Raw genomic sequence first — 7,931 nt, 5'->3', positions numbered from 1 at the left:
CAGAGCTCTTTTGCATGCTTCATAGCCTTCATTTAAAACAGTGTTGAGAAGTGCTTCAAGTGTATTAATTGAATTTTTGTGTAAAAGAAGTTACCCAAGCATATATGAAATCTGTGAAATGCAGAAAGTGGGGAAGAAAATGCCTGATGAAAACAAGATTTCATTTCAGTGGTAATGGGTGCTACAGCAGTAGAGTTTCTTACTAGTACATATAGTTAAGGCAACTTTGTGTGTGCATTTGCTTATAACAATGTCTGTAAGGTATTGATAGCCCTGTCCTACCTTTCCTGAAGGTAAAAAAAAAAAAAAAAACTCATCCCTCAAACAGATCTAAAAAAAAAAGGGGGGGGGGGCTGGGGGGGGGAAGGTGTTAAGATGTGGAAGACCAGGGAGAATGTCTAACTGGTTGGCCACAGAGCTCAAAAAAACATTTCCTGGGAAGTGCTTCAATTCTTCCCTTTCTAAACTGACTTCTCCAAGAGTTTCATGTAGAGGAGCCTCTTGCTTCTACTTCTGACAAGGACTCCAGGATCACTCTCTTCAGCTGTGTACTCCTCTCCCTTGTAGCACTGTGCTGGCTCAAAAGCATGGGTAGAGCTCTGCAGCCATTTAGCTTACATCAGACGCATAAACTTGCTGGTTTCTTAGCAAAATCTTAAGCCAGGGTGATTTTCCAATTTGTGTAAAATAGGCATTTTCTCCTCTGTAGCATCAATTTTCCTCTCTCTAAAAGGGAAGGTGCTGTCAAAGAAACGGCAAAGGATTTCTTGGTGTCTAGAACATACGTCCCAGGAAAGGGACACCTAAAAGAAAAGAAGTGCCTGTGTTTTAATGAGTATGCCCCTCAACCCTTGGGAAACAACTTTTTTGGTGGAGTAGCAGTCACAGGGACAGTAACTGTGAGAAAAGACTGATGACCAGAACCAGTTAGGTGACAAGTGATCCACCGTTAGAGGAAAATCTGCTTATGTTGCGCTGCAGAAGATACATTGCAGTCAAAGAGGAGCTGAGGAAGGGCAAGCTACTGAGACTGAGATTCAGAGATGAATTACAATTGTTTTAGAAATGGGGACCTCCTAGGGAACAGGCTTGGAGTAAGCATGTGGGCAGCCTCTGGTGAGGATATGAGACACTGATATGTAACTTAGGTGAGACAAGGAGCTGACTTTCCATGTGGTAAGAAGCTTGTGAGATTGTTTTCTGAGGCTTTTCTAGAAATGGAATTGAGACAGGCTCCAGCAAATTGAAGGGCATGAGGTGGGATGAGCAGTGACTTTGATACGCACACAGCAACAAAGATTTAAATCAACGCTGAAAGACATCATTTTCAACAACACATTTCAGGCTTTAGACCACTTATCCTCGGAGTTCTTAGCCTCCCGACCAGGGAGGTGATCGTCCCCCTGTACTCTGATCTGGTGAGGCCGCACCTCGAGTACTGTGTTCGGTTTTGGGCCCCTCAGTACAAGAAGGACATCGAGGCCCTGCAGCGTGTCCAGAGAAGGGCTATGAAGGTGGCAAAGGGCCTGGAACACAAGTCCTGTGAGGAGCGGCTGAGGGAGCTGGGGTTGTTTAGTCTGGAGAAGAGGAGGCTCAGGGGAGACTTTATTACTCTCTACAGCTACCTGAAAGGAAGGTGTGGGGAGCTGGGGGTCGGCCTCTTCTCCCAGATAACCAGTAATAGGACTAGAGGGAATGGCCTCAAGTTGCACCAGGGGAGGTTCAGGTTGGAAATGAGGAGACATTTCTTCTCAGAAAGAACAGTCAGGCATTGGAACGGGTTGCCCATGGAGGTGGTGGAGTCACCATCCCTGGGGGTGTTCAAGGAACAGCTGGACGTGGTGCTTAGGAACATGGTTTAGTGTGTGACATTGGTGGTAGGGTGGTTGGACCAGATGATCTTGGAGGTCTTTTCCAACCCTAATGATTCTGTGATTCTTTGATTTTCTTCAAGGTAGGCCATCAAAATTGCCAAGTCTTCCTAAAAACCTATAGAGCTAGGGAAAGACCAAGCTGCAATGTTGGAAGACCATGTCCAGGGCAGGTCTTGCCCTCTGTTTACCCTCAGCAGTGACCTCTACCTCTCAGAGAAAATAGGTCCCAGCTCCAAGAGAGGACAGGTTATCTTCTGCTTCAAAGTCTCTCTGGAGAGAGGAGATCTGTCAAAGAAATGCAGAACAAGGCTTGGAAATTGGCTTAATTACCAACAGGATAATTGTCATATTACCCTAAGTAATACAAATTCCTTCTCAGCCATTACATGGAGTCTTTCTAGATTGCACGTACCAGAGGTACCATGCTCCAGAAAGGACAGGAATCATGGACAGAATGGGTGGGATGAAAGGGTGACTGCAGATACACTAATTCCATGTATGCAAAGCTATCAGGGTCAGCGACAGCTCACTTACAGCAGTAAATTCCAGTTTCTTGTGTAATGTATCCAAATTTCTTTATAAGGCATTGCGTTCATTTTAGCGTCTCTGCTTTTCAGTGCTGCTGAACTTTCCCTTGCATTTTAAAGAGATTAAGGAGAGGTGTCCTTTTGTAAATTACTTTCATTTGTCCTAATATCTTCTCTGAAAACCAAGCAATCCTGATCTTTTGCTGTATTCAGGGGAAATATTCTGAATGTCTGCAGTTGCAATGGAAATGTACAGTTTTCCCTACAAATAAATTTATCTGTTAGTTTAATGCCATTACAATGACAAGAATTCTGCTAAGAAAATAAAATGGTATTCTTGTTTTTTATTTTGTTTAGTTTTAGATCAATTTTTATTATCTAAATAATAATAAACAATGCCTCATATAGTTAGCCAGCTCTTTCTTCATGAGTGTTGATTGTTTCAAATCAGCTAAAATACTAGTTGGCAAAATTATGCTCCCAATGAATTTTATATTTATAATACATAACCTGATGGCTTGTTACCTACCAGCTTCTGATAGAATCTTGCTCTTGTTCTTACTTCCATCACAATGACGTGTAAGGGATGGTGGAGTTTCATGAAGGCAGGGTTTGAGGATTGGCCTTAAAATGGTGTGAGTTTCCTTTAAGGAGCAACAAAACTACTTATACCTTCACTATTGCTCAGTCTTCTTTTAATCAATGGACTCCCTTTCTGTTCAAGTCATAGACCTACTAAAGATCATAAATTGAGTGATACCATCAAAGTCCTATTACAGAAAATAGAATGTAAAATCAGCATTTCAACCCAGAGCAGAGCAGGCTGAGGGGAGGCCTCATGGCGGCCTGCAGCTCCCTCACGAGGGGAGCGGAGGGGCAGGCACTGAGCTCTGCTCTCTGGGGACAGCGACAGGACCCGAGGGAACGGCATGGAGCTGGGACAGGGGAGGGTCGGGCTGGGGGTTAGGGAAAGGTTCTGCACCCAGAGGATGGTCAGGCACAGAAAAAGTCTCCTCAGGGAGATGGCCACAGCACCGAGCCTGACAGAGTTCAAGCGTTTGGACAACGCTCTCAGACACATGGTCTGTTTTTTGGGTGGTCCTGTTTGGATCCAGGAGTTGGACTGGATGATCCTTGTGGGTCCCTTCCAACTTGGGATATTCTATAATTCTATGATTCTACGTGATATTTATATTGAATATATCTCATTAAAACATCAATGATAAATATATAGATATGACTGGGGAGAGAAAAGGTTGTCTTTTCTTCTGATAGCCTGAAGTTTTTTCCTTCGTAATTTAATATGTAACTTGCAAGCCAGAGAGAATGGTTGCATTTTTATTTTTCTGTCTTCAAATGTTTTTCTTCAGTACTGCCAGCACAAGGCCCCCAGGCTCAGATGACGAAGCAGCAGCTTCATCACTGGCAAGGGCAAGTGCTGGGTTGTGTAGCTTGGCATGCCACCCTCCATCACAGCATAGGGCCCTGGGGGTGCCAGAACCTGATCTCAGCATCCTTCTTCCCCTCTGGAATTCCATCCCAATGACTCGCCTGTCTTCTCTCAGAGCACGCCCAATGCCTCAGCAACAAGAAAAGGAAGATTGATACCTCATATCTTCCCCCCAAAAACAGGGAATTTAGACATACATTCATCAAAAGGAGTCCTCAGGACTCTCATTTACTCTTTTACAACATTCAGTAAAGGTTTTTCTCTTAGTTTCTACACTACCCCTTTCTAATGGTTTTCATTTTAGGTGGGAAGAGTATTAATTTTTTGTATCTCGTTATCAAGGTCAGCATATGTCTAAAAATACATCAAATTTTTCTTTTGCTGAGACACGTACAAACCTGCTGTTTTTAGTGACTGAGAGACCTCAGTTTTGCTTTATGCTGATAAACCACAGAGAGACAGAAGATTTAGAAGAGGAGAGAAGTGACAGTGCTCCAGTCCCTCACTGCAGCAAACCAGTTTCTTGGTACCATGTCCATCACTGAACTTCACCATGTCTCTGTGTGCACATGAATGTTTTTGGTTTTTGCAAAATAACATAATCAAAGAGACAAGTATTCTAATATTTAGGATTCATTTCCAAAACAAGACTGTTCTTCTTCAGTAAATTCTGCAACCATTTTCACCTTCTCCCTAAATAATTCAGTGCAATATAAATACAAGCAGTAAAAAAAAAATGATACTGAGATTTAAAAGTACTTAATACAATTTCACTTTAATGAATAGCATATGCAGAACAAATTAGAACCATTAAAACTATTTCTACTGTAAATACAATCTGAAATTTGACATAAGGATACAGTATTACATATTGCTACAGGCAGTTATTAAATTAATTCAACATTTTATAATGCTAACAGTTTATATTGCTAACTATATTTATGCTGATCTCAATGCGATTTGCAGTACATTAACCTTTTTGTAAAATATTTACTGTTTTGATAAAAGTGAAACCTGTCAGTTCTTATGTTGCTAGAACCAAATACTATTGAATGGAAATAGAAAAGCACTCATTTGTAGACTTATTTTTAACTCTTTGCTCTACTACTTCGCCTTTTATTTTTGCAACAAATTTCCATAAAAGTCCTTCCTGAGAATTCAAGCCAAAGTGCAAAAATTAGTGAAAAATTTGTCTCCTTCCCTTATTTAATAAATTCAGTTTTCACTTACCTCTATTGCTCCTAAAAAAACTCACAAGTTTAGTATATTCACTGTTTAATTACCACATATTCACCACATATAAATTAGTTATAGAAATATAGCATACTCATTTTGTTCCTTCTGTTTGAGATTTGGTGCTTGTTGGCTTCATGACCACCTGGGCTAGACTGAAAATCTAAGAGAAACTTGGCTTTGTGCCCTTGTTGGGACTGAACATAAACCAGACTTTCCAGATACTAAAAGAAATTCAGTGAAACTGATACCTCCTCTCCTCAGGCATTTGCTGTGACAGACATTGTATGCGCTATACATGATCTGAAAGTCACTAAGTAGAAGGCACATAAGGGGGTCCAGTACTACAGCTAATTCCTTATACCAATGACTACAATTAATGAAACTGCATTGAGTTCTCAGGCCAGATTTTTTCAACCTGGTAACTTCAGTAAAAAGTCTTCCTTAAATAAAGTGCTTTGCATTTACTCCTTCCAAAGGAATTAATGAATAACAATTGGTAGAGCTTAAAGCGACTGGAAATTCCACCCTGGACTCTTTAATTTTGTGGTTAAAGCTCTTCCCAGCACCAACCTGTGTTGCTTATGGAAGACCATAAATAGTTTCAGCACCAGGCCTGGATTTCCACAGCTGCTTCATTGCGTAAGACCTCATCAGTTTATGAGGCTTTTGACTTTGCCATGTGAATTAGTTAAAACCAGCGCATATAAGCTGATTTCTGTGGTTATCTCTACCATTTTATACATTAAAAATTTAACTTTTTACATTGTTTTAGTGTTGTCAGCATAGCAGCTTGACATGCAAATTAAGCCCAACAAGAATCATATGCTTATTTCGCTGCTCAGCCTGGGTATAGCAGTGCTGTATTTGTACTGAAAGTTTGTGGAAGAACCCCAGTGATTCAGAATCAGCATTGATGTGGTTGAGGCTGCCTACATATACAACAAAGGCAAACAATGAGAAATTGCCCCTAGGCAAGTTTCCATGTGGCAGATTTCATAATCCCAAATACATCTTGGTTTCTAAAAGTCTCCAGAAGCTCTCCTCTGTCCCCATCTGTCATTAAGCTAGCAGTTCTGCAGATGGGTGTAGTTAAAACAAGTTTCTAATTCTCATGATTCAAAGTAAAAAAAAAAAAGTATTCAAGAATTAGGGCAAACAGAGCCTTTTTTAAATTAACATTGATTTAAGTCACTGCTGAGTAATAGTGCAAATAGTAACCAAAGCAAAAAATGCATGACAAGTTTTTGTTTTTAAATAGAGTAGCATCTAGCTTTTGTAGGAAGGAGCAATTAGCAATTATGTTTTTACTGTAATAAACTTCATTTTTATCATGAGCCTGCTGTTGCTAAGATAGTAGTTTCAAATTACCTTTACATACTGCACTGAAGAACAACAGGTTTGCCCAGTTTATATGGCCAGATGATTCTCCAAAGTTTAATACACCGTTGTATTTATATAATAAAAAGGGTTTACTTGGCTCAACCAGTCCAGAAAATAGATTGCTATGCGGTTATAAAGTTGATTTTCTCTCCTGTTCACAACTGATCCCTTGGATGTCTGAGCAAATCCCCTCTTTGAAGGTATGGGGAGCATAGCTGAACAGCGACTGGCTCCTGCTGTGCCTGAAGTCAGCATCAAGGAACCATGCTGGGTCAAAGACCCCTCCCCACAAAAAAGTTCAGCTCAAGTCAGTGATGGAAGCTGGAGTGGAAACAGCAACAGGATTACAAGTACAAAAGGAGAAAGTGAAGCTAGCTTGGTAAAAAGGAAAAACACCCTGTAAAAATAGAAAATACATTTCAGCAAGCAAGGGAGTGAAGTGTTTCAGTCCTAATACAGATGCTGCTCTTGAGTGCTACCAGACCACATCTAGTTGTGATCTAGGTCTGATGTTTCTGGCACTGAAGCACTAAGCTGTTTAATATTGAATCCAAAGGAATTAGCAAGACATTGTGAACACCGTTTAAAAATTAGTTATTTTAAATCAGTTATCAGTGGTTAAATCACAGATGGATATTTATATAAGTAACAAAATCATTAAATATGAATGTGGTAACACTGGGACAACTTGATTTCCACCTAACAATACTGTTTTACAAGTTAATATTTTGGCCTTATTTCAATATTAGTACAGTTTCCAATTTGTGTTTCCAAAATACACAGACCATTTTGTATAGACAAAATAGTTCAAATTCATATTTGTTGAAAACTTTGTCTCTAAGATTAATTCTCTACTGCAATGCTTAAAAGAGCATTCAGCTTTTTAATGGCAGAACGGTTCAATTACAGTATAGGTGTTAAACATCTATAGTTACAGATATTCAGAAGCTGATCCAGAACTAACTAGTTAGCAGGTAAGTACATGCGAGTTGGGTAGTTTCAATAGTAACTTGCATTGCAGCATTAGAAGCTGAAACTTATAATATACTGTATGGCTTTGGCTGGGATAGCGTTAGTTTTCTTCTGATGCTGTGTTTAGCATTTTTGATGAAAATAAGAGTGATAACATTGGTTTTGGTTGCAAAAACAGCTGAGGATAACATATATTTAACTTTCTATTAAGCCCTGAAACAATCTTCAAAGCATATTTTTACTTATGTCTTTTTCTGAATGTAGGCACTGTAAGTAGTAGCATCAGTAAGAAGTTCATCAATTTGATTCATAAAATTAAAGATAACTAAATTAGTACCTTCACTGACAGATCGAATTCCTCAGAGAAGGCAGCTTCAAAAAAAAAAAATCTGGCAGAAAGCAGTTAGCTTCCAACCCTATTTGAAACACTTGAAGCTATCTGCTTTGGCATATGGCTTATGGCATAACCAGAATTAAGAAAGAGTCACACTG

This window comes from Anser anser (genome assembly GCF_964211835.1).
Source record: "Anser anser genome assembly, chromosome: 3".
NCBI classification, from domain to species: Eukaryota; Metazoa; Chordata; class Aves; order Anseriformes; family Anatidae; genus Anser; species Anser anser.
This window is presented reverse-complemented; position numbering follows the sequence as displayed.